Source organism: Galeopterus variegatus, unplaced genomic scaffold, assembly GCF_000696425.1.
Source record: "Galeopterus variegatus unplaced genomic scaffold, G_variegatus-3.0.2 Scaffold73, whole genome shotgun sequence".
NCBI classification, from domain to species: Eukaryota; Metazoa; Chordata; class Mammalia; order Dermoptera; family Cynocephalidae; genus Galeopterus; species Galeopterus variegatus.
Genome location: NW_007726184.1, coordinates 83,449 through 99,788, shown reverse-complemented (window position 1 = coordinate 99,788; position 16,340 = coordinate 83,449).

The window sequence follows — 16,340 nt, the reverse complement described above, 5'->3', positions numbered from 1 at the left end:
AAAAAAAAAAAAAAAAATTGAAAAGAATGAAATTCTGCCATTTGCAGCAACATGGATAAGTTTGGAGAAAATTATGTTAAATAAGCCAGGCACAGAGGGAGAGAAATACCACGTGTTCACACTCACATGTGGAAGATGAAAAAGTTGTTCTCATAGAAGCAGAGTAGAATGGTGGTTACTAGTGACTGGTGGGGGAATGGGAAAGGGTGGATGGTCAACACCGGATGACAGGTCTGTGGCCTCTCTTTCTTAGAACACTTACTAAAAAGGTCTTCCAACTGTGACTCCTTTCTCTGTCCTCTTGAGATGTATACTATGTCCTACAACTCAGGAATGTCTTTTTCAAGGATTGGAAAGCCATTCCTTTGAAATGTTATCAGGAAGAGGGAGAGGGTGGTCTGGGTACAAAATATTAGAAAGACAGGAAGAATGGGCTCTAGGGTTCTGCAGTAATCGAGGGAGACTACAGTTAACAACAAAGTACTGTGTATCTTTGAATAACTGGTCAAGATGATGTTGAATGTTCCTAACACAAAGTGACAAATGTCTGAGGTGATGGGTATACTAAGCACCTTGATATGACCACTGCACATAGTGTGAATGTACCCAAATATATTGTACTCCATAATTATATACAATTATCATGGATCAGTTAAGAAAAATCAATTGGGTTGGCCAGTTAGCTCAGTTGGTTAGAGCACAGCCTTGTAACACCAAGGTCAAGGGTTCAGTTCCTTGTGCAGGCCAGCCACCAAAAAAAAAAAAAAATTAATGTATTGTTAGCACCCACACCTTTCAAATCCATTGTACAGACTGGGCCACAGACCCCTCACATGCAGGTCCACAAGCTAGGTAATTAGGAACGATCCCAGGAGCTGTTTGCAGGAGACACAAGCTCTGTCCTCAGCTTCTTCAGCAGCAGCAGTGGCAGTCACCACCCAGAAGGTCCCAGGGGTCCTGACAGCAACAGCCTCCACCAGCAGTAGCAGCCTCCCCGTGGATTCCTTGGGGCATCCCAGGGGTGGAAGGCCCTGTGGATCAGAGCTACTCATCCTTTTTACTTAAGTCTGTGTCCTGGCTACAAGTCAGACAACCCAGGAACAGCTGGGTGCACATTAGACAATAACCAAGGAACACCTGGGTGCACGTGCATATTTACATCTAGTGCTTGGTGACTCCGAACCCACCGAGGGACCCTGACCATTTATCTTCACTTTCCCTACAATTAAAAAGAAAGAGAAATAGAGAGTAGAATAGTACTTACCAGAGGCAGGGTATAAGGAAAGTAGAAAAATTTAGTCAGGATCTCTCGCCTCACATCTGTTACAAATGGGCAGGATTCAGCACATTCACTAGAAACAAGTTATAAAAGTAGTGTAACTGCGCCTGTGTGCCCATGTACTGATTCAGCATGGTTGTTGTAACCATGTAATGCTTGGTTGGTGGCCGCTGTTGTGTACTAAGAGTAGAACGGTAACTGCTCTGAACTGCTGGTCGGCTGAGCTCATGTCTGAGGACAAAGCATGTCTGTGAAGCTCACATCTGAAGAGTAAAGCATGTCTACTTTGCATAAAGCTGCCAGAATCTTCTTTCAATTACCTGACTTATGGATGGCACAGGAAGGGGCAGAAGGATCTGAGATTCCTGCCTGACATGGGGAGAGGAAGGGAGAAGGGGGGATTGGGGAAAGGTTGGTAGACTGGTACAAAGTTATAGTCAGATAGGAAGAATAAGTTCTGGTGCCCTAGGGGGACAACAGCTAATAATATGCTGTAGTGTATTTCAAAATTGCCAGAAAAGAGGATCTTGAATGTTATAACCATATATAAATGATAAATGTTTAGGTGATAGACATGCTAACTATTCTGATTAGATAATTATACAATATATACATGTATTGAAACAACAAACTGTACCCCATAAACATGTACAGTGAAAAAAATTAATTAAAATAAGAAAAAGCACATAGCGTAGTTCCAATTACGAAGAAAGGGAACTAGATATATTATACATGCACATACAAACACATATGTACATGTCTGCAAGGATTCACATCAAAATATTAATAGCAGCTATAGTGGTTTTCTATGGCAAGGGGAAGGGAGAATTTTACCTCTTGTTGCTTACATTTTTATATTGCTTGTATTTTCAAAATAAAGATGTATCTGGGAATTAACTGTGTAAAAATAAAAAAACTGAATGAATAACCACAGTGAAACATCACTACACACCTAGCAAAATAGCTAAAATAAGAAATAGTGACACCACAAAATGTTGCAAGGATGTGGGGAAATTGGGTCATATATAAATTGCTGGCTGGAATGTAAAATGAGAAAGTCTCACTCTAGAAAAGAATTTGGTAGTTAAAAAAAAATTAAACATGAAACTACCACATCACCCAGCAATTGCACTCCTGGGCAGCTATCCCCCCTAAATAAATATTTAAGCCCACACAAAAGAAGTACACAATTTTAAATAGCAGTTTTACTGCAATGGACAAAAACTGGAAATAACCCAAATATTCTTCAACAGACGAATGGTTAAACAAAGTATGCTACATTCATACTATAGAATACTACTCAGCAATAAAAAGGAACTCAACAACCAGGATAGATCTCCAGAGAATTATGTTGAGTGAAAAAAAAAAAAAAAAAAACCTAATACCAAAAGGTTGTATACTGTGTGATTTGTATAACATTTTTGAAATGCCAAAATTAGAGAAGTGGAGAACAGATTAGTGATGGCTAAGGGTCAAGTGGGGGCTGGGGGTGGGAAGGGCAAGGTGTGGCTATAAAAGGGCAACACGAAGGATCCTTGTGTTGAAGGAAATGCTCTGTATTTTGGCTGTATCAATGTCAGTAACCTTGTTGTGACATGTACTGTAGTTTTATAGAATGTAACCATTGGGAAAACTAGGTAAGCAGTACACAGAATCTCCAGAGTTATGTTTTACAACTCCATGTGAATCTCAAAATAAAAAAATTAATAATAAAAAACCTAAATGAATGAGATTATAGATTGGATTTTTATTGGAAAAAAATTGCTGTGAAAAACAATATTGGGATAATTGGCAAATTTAAATACTGACCTTATGTATTAGAAAATCATATTGTAACAATATCCAATCTCCTGAATTTTGTAATAATTGCACTGAGGTTATGTAAGAAAATATATTTGATCCTATGAGATATGCATTGAATTACTTAGGGCTGAAGAATCTTAATCTCTGCAATTTACTCTCAAATAGTCCATCAAAGATAAAGAAGTGGTTGTGTACATATTTATATTTATATACACAGTGTATATATATATATATATATATATATATATATATATATATATATATATATATACACACACACATATATACACACACACACAGGGGTGTGTGTGGGTGTGTGTATGGGAGAGAAAAACAATGAAGCAATTGTGCCAAAATATTAGTAATGAATTAAGGGCATAAGGGGTCATTGTAATTTTTTCATAATTTTTCTCTATGATTAAAATTTATTTTCCAAAATAAAATATTTAATTAAAAAAAGTCCTCCATAAGGTAACAAATTGCCAGAGGATAGAGAATGACAGGGGAAGGCAACAGATGACAAGCCACAGCCTGTTTTAGTTGCATATTGAAACCTACACCAGGAAAGTGAAACTTAAAGTTTTGTTTGATGGCTTCAACTTAACACCATCCTCTCCCTAGGAGAATGTATTTCCCCATAGAACACTGTGAGGGAGATTCAATTTACACACTTTAAAAACAAATTTATTATTTGTTTTTGGAAGCATGCAAAATACACTTAAAATAGAAAAAAATCTTGACAATGAGAAATCAACAGGCAGGAGAGAGAGAGCTGTACGTAAGGAGAGGTGATGAGCACATAAGTCACATGAAGTCATGTGCATTTGAAGAGAAATGAGTTTCATAAAGAATAAACAACACTTTATTAGTAATTGATTCTTTTATTTCTTTTAAAAAAAATCACTTGTTCTTACCCCATGCAACAAACCTTGGCCTTTCCCCAGAACAAAAATTAGCATGAGCTTTTCTAACTTGTTCCTCACCTTGGTCGAGTAGCTTTTCCTTCAGGTGGTTTCCACTGTGAAGGCGCCTAGAGTCGTCCAACACCTCTCTCTGGGACCAAGCTTCTAGGTAGAATTTTCAAGTAAATGGTTAGGAATGAGCTATTGCCTCATATTTCAAATTAAAAAAAAGGAAAAACAAGAAAGAGAGTAAGAAATTCAGCTGATGAGAATTTTAGTGACACTGAAAATATCCTAAATAGAAATACTGTGCAAGTTACAGAAAATCTTCTCAGAGCCCAAACTTTCTTTTGAAAAAAGAATTATGCAGTTTCAATTTAAACTTTGTTCTGCATGGTTCTGAGAAATCTTTCAAACCAATGCTTTCAAAAAGCACAATCTTGTAAGCAGTCTTCAGAAAAAAACTAGCACCCCATAATATTTTTATAATATTTTTAGATGAAATGATATTAAGCCTATGGGTAAGTTGCTTGCAGGAGCTGTTTGCAGGAGACACAAGCTCCGTCCTCAGCTTCTTCAGCAGCAGCAGTGGCAGTCACCTCCCAGAAGGTACCAGGGGTCCTGACAGCAACAGCCTCCATCAGCAGTAGCAGCCTCCCCGTGGATTCCCTGGGGCATCCCAGGGGTGGGAGATAGTATAGTACAAAGAACTTTTTTTCTTGAACTGTTTGAGATTAAGTTTTCCACATGATGTTTCATTTCCTCCTAATACCTCAGTGTGAAGTTACTACTACCTAATCCTCAGAGTCCACTCAAGTTTCAGCAGTTGTCCCAATATTGTCCTTTATAGCAAAAGAATCCAGTTCAGGATCTCCTGTGGATCTACTTATAATAATCCCTTCAGTGTCTGTGAGTCTACAACAGTTCCTTGAACCTTTCTTTGATTTTCATGACCTTGATACTTTTGAATATTACAAACCAGCTTATTTAAAAAAATCTTTTTATTATTATATTTTAATTGACACACAATAATTGTACATATTTATGGGATACAGAGTGATATTTTCTAACATTGTAAGCTATTTAATGATCAAATCAGGGTAATTAGCATATTCATTACTGCAAACATTTATCATTTCTTTGTGTTGAGAACACTTGAACTTTTCTCTTGTAGCCATTTGAAAACATACAATAAGTTACTGTTAATTATTGTGCCCTAGGACTACTATAGAACACTGGAATTTATTCTTCCTCTCTAGCTGTAAATTTGTATCCGTTAACCACCCTCACCCTATCTCCCCTACCCCCTCCTCTTCCCAGCCTCTAGTAACCACAATTCTACTCTCTACTTTGATGAGCTCAACTTTTTAAGCTCCCACATATGAATGAAAAGATGCAGTATTTATCTTTGTATGCCTGACTTATTTCACTTAACATAATGTCTTCCAGGCTTATCCATGTTGCAGTAATTGACAGGATTTCGTATTTTTTTTATGGCTGAATATTATTCCATTGTGTATATATACATTTTCTGTATCCATTCATCTGTTGATAGAGACAGGCTGACTTCCTATCTTGGCTATTGTGAATAGTGCTGTAATAAACACTGGGGTGAAAATATGTTTTTGGTGTACTGATTTCCCCATTTTTTTTAAAAAAATAAATATCCCGTAGTGAGATTGCTGGATCACATGGTAGTTCTATTTTTAGTTTTCTGAGAATCCTCCATACTGTTTTCCGTAATAGCTGTACTAATTTACTTGCCCACCAACAAAGTATAGGAAGGAGTTCCCTTTTCTCCACATCCTTGCCAGCATTTTTTTTTGCACTTTCTGATAATAGCCATCCTAACTGAGAGGACATGATATCACATTGTGGTTTTGATTCGTGTTTCCCTGATGCTTAGTGATGTTGAGCACTTTTTCATATACCTGCTGGCCATTTGAATGTCTTCTTTTGAGAAATGTCTATTTGGTTCATTTGCTCATTTTTTTATACAGATTATTATTATTATTTGCTGTTGAGTAGTTTAAGTTTCTTGTATATTCTGGATATTAGTCCTTTGTTGGATGAATAGTTTGCAAGTATTTTCTCCCACTCTACAGGCTGTCTCTTCACTCTGTTGATTGTTTCCTCTGCTGTGCAGGAGCTTTTTAGTTTGATGTAATCCCATTTGTCTGTTTTTGCTTTTGTTGCCTGTGTTTTCGATGTCTTAGCCAAAAGCCCAGACCAATGCCTTGAAGCATTTCCCGTATGTTTTCTTTTAGTAGTTTCATGGTTTCTGTCTTACACTTAAGTCTTTAATCCATTTTGAACTGATTTTTGTATGTGGTGAGAGATAGGGGTCTAGTTTCATTTTTCTGCATGTGGATATCCAGTTTCCTTAGCGCCATTTATTGAAGAGGCTGTTCTTACCCTCACATATGTTATTGGTGCTTTTGTAGAAAATAATTTGGCTATAAATATGTGGATTTATTTTAGGTTTTCTATTCTTTCCCCTTGGTCTATGTGTCTAGTTTTATGCCAGTACCATGCTGTTTTGGTTACTATAGCTTTGTAGTATCTTTTGAAGTCAAGTTGTGTGATACCTACAGCTTTGTTCTTTTTGCTCAGGATTGCTTTGGGTATTTGCAGTCTTTTGTGTTTTCATATGTATTTTAGGATTGTCTTCTCTATTTCTGTGAAGAATGTCATTGGTGTTTTGATAGGGATTGCATTGAATCTGTAGATTTCTTTGGGTAGTTTGATTATTTTGACAATATTAATTCTTCCAATCCATGAACATGGGGGTGTCTTTCCAGTTTTTGGTGTCCTCTTTAATTTCTTTCATGGGTGTTTTGTACTTTTCATTGTAGAGATCTTTTAACTGCTTGGTTAAATTTATTCCTAGGTTTTTTTTTTTTTTTTGTCTAGCTATTGTAAATGGGATTGCTTTCTTGATTTCTTTTTCAGGTAGTTTATTGTTGGTGTATAGAAATGCTACTGATTTTTGTATGTTGATTTGGTATCCTGCAACTTTTCTGAATTAATTTACCAGTTCTAAGAGTTTCTTGGTGGAGTCTTTAGGTTTTTCTGTATATAAGATCCAGGCCACCTGTTTTGTAGAATGTTCCTCAGTTTGGGTCAGTCAGATGTTTTCTCACGAATAGGTTCAGGTTATACATCTTTGACAGGAATATGACAGTAGAGATGCTGTGTTCTTTTCTTTTTGTCTTACCAGATGGCACACGAATTCAATTTTCCCATTACTGATGATGTCCACAGCTATTGTGAAGGTACATGTTTACCCCTTTGCAATTAATATTTATGCTAATTACATTATTTGTGATTACAATGTAATATTACATATACAATATTATAAATAATTAATAATATGCATTTTGTGGAAAAGTACTTTGAAACTGTAAATATCCTATTCTTCATCAAACTTTTAATTTATTCAATTATTTAGTTTTATTGGTGTGGACTATGATTTCCTGTTTTATTTAATGGGTTACAATGTTACTATCATCATTTATTTTGATGCTCAAGTTGTTCCAGATTTGGCCAGTTGGAGTACCTTCAAGCTGGCTTCTGTGTCTTTTTGATACATCACCCCTTGAGCATTTCCTTACTTTCTGGCAGAACAAGATGTCCTAGGCTCATCTTGTTCTTTTTCTGCCCTTACCCTGGAAACCGCCATTTCTCTAAGCAACTCTGGTTCTTTTTATTACAGAATGGTAATTAGAAGCCAAGGTCTGGGTACTAGATGTGCTATTGGGGTGTCACTGCTCCAAGCTCTCTCAGTGGACCAAATTAAGGAATATATGCATGTACATGCAAGTTTACCACTGTACTTATTTTTCTAGATAGAAAATATCTATCTCGATGTATACATGCTGAAAATGATGGATTCACAACGGTACCTCCAATTCCAATTCAACACTACAGGGTTCATTCTTCCTTTCCTTACTTGCAACTCCCTTCTATGACAGTTTCAAACCTGGCTCCAATTATCCTTAATATTTATTTGATCATCTCCTTCTGTGCAACCAATTTCTCATCTTCACCAGCATCCTCGCCTACAGGGACATCCTCCTGACCCTGCCTAGGATCCAACACCATACATTGCACTGCTCTGACAACACAGAAGCCATCCTCAGATCATTTGGTCTCTGATGCCAAGGCCAGGCTGCTCCCAAACCCGACAAGGGCAGACTCTTCACTCCATTTAGGTTTGGACCCCCATGCTGGGTAGCCCTCCTGTGGGGACACCCTCCTTATCCTGCTTGGTGTCCAACACCCTGCCCTGGGCCACTGTGGGACTCTACTACGTGGACGCCTTCTTTGCTAACCCAGTGTTGGGGTGGTTTGCTTTCAGAAAGGATGAGCACTTGTGTGGAGATTTCATCTGCTTCCCTGCACAAATTCTACCAGGTGGAATCTGAGGCCCCTGGCGGATAACCCTTCTGCTTCCCTCACCCCCATGAGTTTACATCCATGAAATACATCTCTAAAGAGGTAGAAGGCTTTTCATCTGTGCATGCTGTAGATCCTTCTCCTATATACAGACAGTCCCCAACTTACCAGGATTTGACTTACGATTTTTTGACTTAGGATAGGTTTATGGGGACGTAACCCTATTGTAAATTGAGGAGGTCCTAATTACATCGATCTCTTATTTTATATGACGGGGTGAAATTAAACTTAGAGGTGGTGGCAGTGATGGTGGTGGTGGTGGTGAAGATGGAAAGTTCTGGAGTCAGACCCCCTTTAGAATCTTGGCTTCACCACTTACAATCTGGTGACTTTAGGCAGGTCACTTTAACCTCTTTGAAATTTAATATTCTCGCCTATAAGACTGGGATTAAAAATAGAGCCGACAACAAGATGCTGTTGTATAGGTTTAATTAGGATAAGAGCTTAATGGAAAGCCTGGCAAGTAGCAGGACCCAGTAATGTTATGTCTAAATGTCAGACCCTGCCAGTATGAAGTCTAAGGAGAAGTAACCGGTTCACTTTCTTTCCCTGCTGCTCCACCGTTCACCACGTGGGTCTGTTCTGCCGGCTCCGCAGAGCAGTAGAACAATAGGAGACAAACTTTATACCTTTGTACCGAATTTCATCTAATCTACAAGCCATCGATTTCAAGATAGGAGATTTGAGAAATTACATCATGAAGAAAGAAAGAAAGCAAGAAAGAAAATGCTGTCATATATTCAACGAAAAGCCAAACGACCGCAAGACGCATCCTAGTGGCAGGGACCTTAAAAGGTCAAATGCATAGAAGTGTGTTTTCTTGGGATCGGCAGCAGACGGCCGACATGGAGAACACAGCACGCTCCGTTGCATGCCACGATGCACCACGCAGATGCGCCGGCTCGGGACGCGCCCCCGGGGTCCACCTGTGAGCGCGGGCGCCGCGGTCCCGGGCGGAGGCGCGGCCGGCGCTGAGTTTCACTTTCTATTCGGTGAGAAACGAAAGCCGGGGGCCGGCGACAGCGGGCGCGGCGCGGACGGGCGGGCTCTGTGTCCCCGCCGCGTCCTCAGCCCGCGCGCCGGCCGCCGCGAGGGCGCCGCGGTCCCGGGCGGAGGCGCGGCCGGCGCTGAGTTTCACTTTCTATTCGGTGAGAAACGAAAGCCGGGGGCCGGCGACAGCGGGCGCGGCGCGGACGGGCGGGCTCTGTGTCCCCGCCGCGTCCTCAGCCCGCGCGCCGGACGCCGGGGTCCAGCGTGGCGGTGGAGGCTGCACGACTGCGGGCACTCGAGGCAAGGTTGGTGCTAATTCCCAAGTTTTCTTTCCAGGAAAGCCGCCCAACGGGGTACTTAAGGAATTCATGCGGGCTCTGCAGATCGTGCTAGTGACTCGTATTCGTTCCATGCATCTGTAGGGTCAGGGTTTTTTTTCCAAGGTGATAATATTTCTTTGAACTTTTTGCATGACTTTGCGTTTAATTAAAAAGAGAAATTACAGAAGCGTTGCAAGCTTGTAAAAAAAAATTCAAGCAGTGCGGAAAAACGTGCCTCTCAGTCCTCAAGTCAGTATCATTTTTGTTTATACCTTTTAAGATTTTTTTTCTATGTACGGGTCTTGAAAACTGTTCTGTAACTTGCTTTAGCCACGTAAGAGTATATCATGGACATCTTTCTATGGCAAGTCACCTAGTCATGTCAAGGGCATATTGTTTTAACTGATGCGGAAAGTACAAAAAAATTATTATTTAAACAGTGCATGGATATTTAGGTTGTTTCCAGTTTTTACTAGATGATACAGCAATGAATTTCATTTTATGTATACATGGCTTGCAAATACACAAATATATTTGTAGAAAATTCCTGGAAGTGGTGTAGCTGGGTCAGTGGGCATACATATTGAGAAATTTTAAAAATATCTTCAAACTGTGCAAATCAAAGTATTTCAGTCTTAATTCCTCCCCCCTCGCCTTTCCTGAAAGGGAAGCTAAATTTAGACCTTTAAACATAAAACTCAGAAATTCTAAGACCCCTGGAAATCTGGATTCAGAGTGTTCAAGCACTGAGGTAGTTACACTTTAAAATCGTTCCAGAAAACAAGGCAAATATTTAAAAATATTTAAGAACATTTCATTTGAAGTTTTAGTTTTGCTATTATATTATACAGAGTGAGGCGGAAAGTCAAATCTAAATATCTAGGTTATCTAATGTGTTCAAACTCCATCTTGATTTATGGAGTGCTATCAAAGAACTGAAAAAAAAGTCCTTTTTTGTTTCTTTTTTGCTATCAAAAATGTGTTGCACAGTTTTGACAATTTTACGTAGCCCTTTTTGTAACGTCTTTTTTTTTTTTTTTTTGGTTCCCTATTATTTTGAGTTTCACTGGAATGTTCTTTTTTTCCCCTTCTCCCACTCTTTTTTCTCCCCCTCCCTTTTACCCCAAAGGGTGTTATAGAAACCAGAATTCCTCTCCCCTAAGGAGTGTCACAGAAGCTAGAATTCCTCTTCCCCAAAGCAAGCCATAACACCTAGGAAGATCTCTCACTGCCCCCGTCCCCATTCCCCTGAAGGTCCTCATGTGACAAGGACCCAGCCTTATAACCTGGACTAAGAGGGAAGGGGAATGTCTTACGGTACACAGAAAAGAATCTGAACAGGCATCACCTGGAGTATTCTCATCTCTGTGTCTAGTATATTATACTGTTACTCAAGAAATGCAAATAATATGAACAAATCATTAAGAATGAGGTCTAAGTTTGCTGCTGCCATGGGTTGGGTTTGGAGGACAGTGAGACTGCATAAATCATGTTCATTTTGTTCCTCTTAGGACATTTAAAGTTGAAGTCAGTTTTCCTCTCAGCAAGTCTAGTTGTCAGTGAGGAGCTAGTTGAGACCAGACCATCCCAGGGTTTTTGCATCACACCCTTGGCTCTTTCCGTGTTTCTCTAAAGACCCTGGTTGATTCTGACGACTGTGGTGGTGGGCTTATGCCATTTGCTTCCATATTCACATCTCCCCCTCATGTTAAGGATAAAAATTTCAGGAAGAGTGGGAGCTGAGTTAGTTTAGTGCTTTGGGACCAATTTTTTTAGTTAGGGGTTGAGTTTGGAAATTCAGTTTCCTTGAATTATAGCCATCCTCTATTTTCTGGTGAATGCTTGCCCCACCTGCTCAGTTCAGCCACATCCTCTTCCCATCCTCCTTAGATCTTTAAGTTTCACTTTCCTCCTCTTTGTCGCCCCATCTCCCTCCCCGCCTCTCCGCTGAGATCTGCCCTCAAAGGGTGCTGTCGCGCCTTTGAGACCTGGCCTGCCAGCCTGTCCAAATGCTGTTTATTCCACTGGGTTTTTTTGCTGTGTTTCCCAAGTATTTGCGAGGTCTTGGCAGGATGGTGGACGATGTCTCTGGAAAACTCAGGCTGGCCTGTTTCTACTCAGTGATGATCTCAGAATCCTATTTCTCACTGATGGCCTTGTCTGCTGTCATCACTCTCTTTCGGCTTAACTGTTCCAGACTGAGCCTCTAAAGAGGAACACTGTTGTGTTATAATTATTGAAAATGAATATTTACTAGGAAAAAGAGGTTGCTTGTTATCTGAGCCATTTAACATGAATTCAATAATATATACCACTTATATTTAGTTGTTTCCCAACTTCAGATGTTCTGTTTTCCTTTACATTTTGTAACAAAATTAAGAAAAAAATTCTAACACTTCATTGATTTTTTTGATATTGGGATAGAAGCACTATTGCCAACAAAGGCTTTCATAAAAGATATTAAATCTACCTGTAAATTAATTATTGCTTATTTTAAAATTGCATATTAATTACAGGAAATTTGGAAATTAAGAGAAATATCAAGAAAAAGGTAAAAATGATTTGTCATCCCACCAATGAGAGTTACTCTTTAATGACATTTTTGGTACATTTCTTCCCAGTCTTTTCTCTCTCTTGCCCTCTACCTTTATATGGCTGTATTTATGTTTTATAAAGTTATTTTGTACCATATAATTTCTTTTTTATTCAATTAAATATCATTTCCCCAGTCTTTATTGAACAGAGTAAAATGATTTTATGTCACCATAGTATTCCATTTTATAAACGTGTCATAATTTATTTAACCCTTATTGCATTTTCATTTTTTTTGGCCATCATAAATAGTGCTGCAGCTGTTGAATTTGGAAGGATACTTTTTTGGGGCAGCTGACAACAACCAAAATATTCCCTTTTAAAAAAATCATTTAGTGTTTTAAAAAAAATTATGTTATTTTTAATTGACAAATCTTAATTACATTACATTCATGATATATACTTATTGTTAAAAAGAAAAACCTCGGATAAATTAGATTTAACAGAGTTTAATTGAACAGAAAAATGATTCATGAGCCAATTAGCACTGAGGAGCAAAAGTGGTCCAAAGAGCTCTACTCTACAACTGGCCAGGAAATATTAACAGCCAGAAAATGGAAAAATCCTGGGAAATATCCTGATTGGTTACAGTTTTGCCTTTGTCTTATTTGGACATATTTTGGCAGTTTGCAGCTTGTGATTGCTGAGAACTCTGCTGCTTCTATTGGCTCAGAATTGGCTAGAATATGCTCCTGCTCTTACTTTAGGTTGCAGCTTTTTTACATATTAAGGTAGGTTACAGTACCCTTCCTACCAGGCAGCTTTAGGCCAAATCTAATTTAACCAGACAATGGGGTGTGATTAAATCAAGCTAATTAACATATCGGTCACCTCACTTACTAGACATTTTTTGTAGTGATACATTTGGAATTTACTGTCTTAGTTATTTTGAAATATATAATACATTGTTATTGACTAGAGTCACCTTGCTGTACGGTAGATCTCAAGGCTTATTCCTCCTTTCTAGCTGAAACTTTGTATACTTTGAACAGTAGGTCCCCATTCCCTTGCTCTCCCACACTCCCAACCTCTCAGAACCATCCTTCTACTCTCTACTTCTATGAATTCAACTTTTTTGAGATTTCCCCATGTAAGTGAGATCATGTGGCATTTACAAATTTTCTGTGCCTGGCTTATTTCACTTAATATAATTTTCTCTAAGTCCATCCATGTTGTTGTGAGTGGTAGTATTTCATTTTTTTTTTTTTTTTGTCCTTTTTGAGACCGACCACACCGCGCTCAGCCAGTGAGCGCTCTGGCCATCCCTATATAGGATCTGAATCCACAGGCGGGAGCACTGCTGCGCTCCCAGTACCGCACTCTCCGGAGTGCGCCACGGGCTCGGCCCTCATATTTTTTTTAATAGCAGAGTAGTGTTCCATTATGTAGATATACCACATTTTCCTCATCCACTCATCCAACAATGGGCATTTAGGTTGTTTCCAACTTTTTTTGTCCTTTTTGAGACCGACCACACCGCGCTCAGCCAGTGAGCGCTCTGGCCATCCCTATATAGGATCTGAATCCACAGGCGGGAGCACTGCTGCGCTCCCAGTACCGCACTCTCCGGAGTGCGCCACGGGCTCGGCCCTCATATTTTTTTTAATAGCAGAGTAGTGTTCCATTATGTAGATATACCACATTTTCCTCATCCACTCATCCAACAATGGGCATTTAGGTTGTTTCCAACTCTTGGCTATTGTAAATAGAGCTGCAATAAACATGGCCATACAGGTATCTCTTCCACATGGTGATTTCTATTCCTTTGGATAGATACCCAGTAAAAGTGAGTCTGATATCAAAAGGAGGGGTGCTGGGCCAGCAGAAATGACAGCTTTCCACTACGATTGTTTTCTACTGACGTGGTACACACTGCCACATTGGCATCTGGGCTGGCTGTGGTAGCATTCACTTCCAGTGGCGGTGTGTGAGATGCCTGGGCACTGGGCTTAATGTGAAAGGCTGACTGCTGCTGGCTAGACCTGCACCAAGAGATTTTTATCTTCTTTATCTACAAAGGAAGCAACATTAGGTTTTCACTAATAAATTCCTTAAATGGAAATAAAACAACCAGGAAATCATGCACCTTTAGGGAGACTAACACTGAAAAGGGTTTTCATGAAACTGATTGAGGGTAAGTGCTCAGCATTAAACCTACATGACACTGGTCAACCTTTAGCAGCCAGAACTTCTTCAGTACTTGTTGTGTAAGCAGCTTCGCAAACTTTAATGTAACTTCCAATTCGGTATGTCTCCAGAGAGGTTGGATATGATGCCTTTTTAATAAACTACGAGGTAATGCCGATGTTGCTGGTTTGAGGACCGGCCTTTCTACTAGCAAGGTGTTACACCGGTGGTTCCCAATCTTTTAGCAAAACAAAACAAATTCAGGACCCCACTCTTCTCAAGATAATAATAGTACTTTCAGTATCCATTAATTGAGAAAACACACTGAAAATTACTGCGTGTTCAGACAAGCTTTTACATAAACATGAGTTTTTATAGTCATGATAACATCTGTCTGCTTTTTGGCACCTTTTGATAGAATACTAATGGGCTGAGTGTTAAATCAATATTTAGTCATAGTTGAGGCCATCTGCCTCTCACTTTCCCTTAAACGCACACCAGTTTCAGCATCTTCACCGGAATTGAAGGATAGGAAGATGTCTACAGCAGGCAGCACGTGAGAAATAGTTGGATTCTCGAGACAGCTTTCAGTTTGGTAACTACTTCAGGTTCCAGTGAATAAACTGCAGGTACTAAGTTTTGCAGACTATAGTATGAAGGCATTTTGTTCGCATGGTCTTTTAAGCATATGATGTCTGCTGTTCTGTAGTGTTTGAACATCTTGTGTAAGGACCTGACAAGGCAACTCCAAAATCTCTTTGGTGTCATGTGGTGTGCTCTTGACTGATGGAATAATGATGAAACTGGCCTGCTGTCTTTCTCCTTTGGCCAGGGTTTCTGTTACAATTTGCTGTGCTATCATTACTTCCTGAACACATATTTGAAGAATATGAACAAAACATTGTATATAGGAGGCTACATAATTTGTGGGTCCCATGGCAAAATAAGAACATGGGGCCCCTTGTTAAAAAAATTTTGAGAATTTCAAATTGGGAATAAGATGTGAACAATTCAAAAAATAAGATTTTTTTTTCTCGAAAGACTTATGGCTGAGTTGAAATTAAACAACTAAAATTTAAATACAATGTTTAAAGATTATTTAGTTTAATATTATGAATGCTGGTTTACCAAACAGTATTACAAAACAGAATTGATAGAATCTTGGCTCTGTTATTTTCCCTGAATTACTTAAAAAATTTAATATATGGGCTGGCCCGGTGGTGCACTGCTACAGTGCACCGCTTGGGAGTGCAGCGGCACTCCCGCCGAGGGTTCGGATCCCACATACAGACCGGCGGCTCACTGGCTGAGCGAGGTGCGGGTGCGGCACCGAGGGTTGCGATCCCGTTGCCGGTCCCGGTCCGGTACGGGCGCGACACTGAGGGTTGCGATCCGTTGCCGGTCACGAAAAAAGACAAAAAAGGAGAAAAAAATTTTTTTTTTAAAAAAGAAAAATATTATATCCTTTTGGGGCTAACAATTATATATTAAATTTTTTTTCTCCTTTTTTGTCTTTTTTCGTGACCGGCAACGGATCGCAACCCTCAGTGTCGCGCCCGTACCGGACCGGGACCGGCAACGGGATCGCAACCCTCGGTGTTGCCCCTGCACCTCGCTCAGCCAGTGAGCGGCCGGTCTGTATGTGGGATCCGAACCCTTGGCGGGAGCGCCGCCGCGCTCCCAAGCGGCGCACTGTAGCAGTGTGCCACCGGGCCGGCCCAAAAGGATATAATATTTTTCATAAAAAATTTAGCAAATTAATTTTCTCTTTAATATGTATTAATTTTTAACATTTCTTTTAAATAAGTTTTTAAATAATAGTTTTATATATAGAATTAATGATTTTAACTGTTCATTATGGCAGCGTCT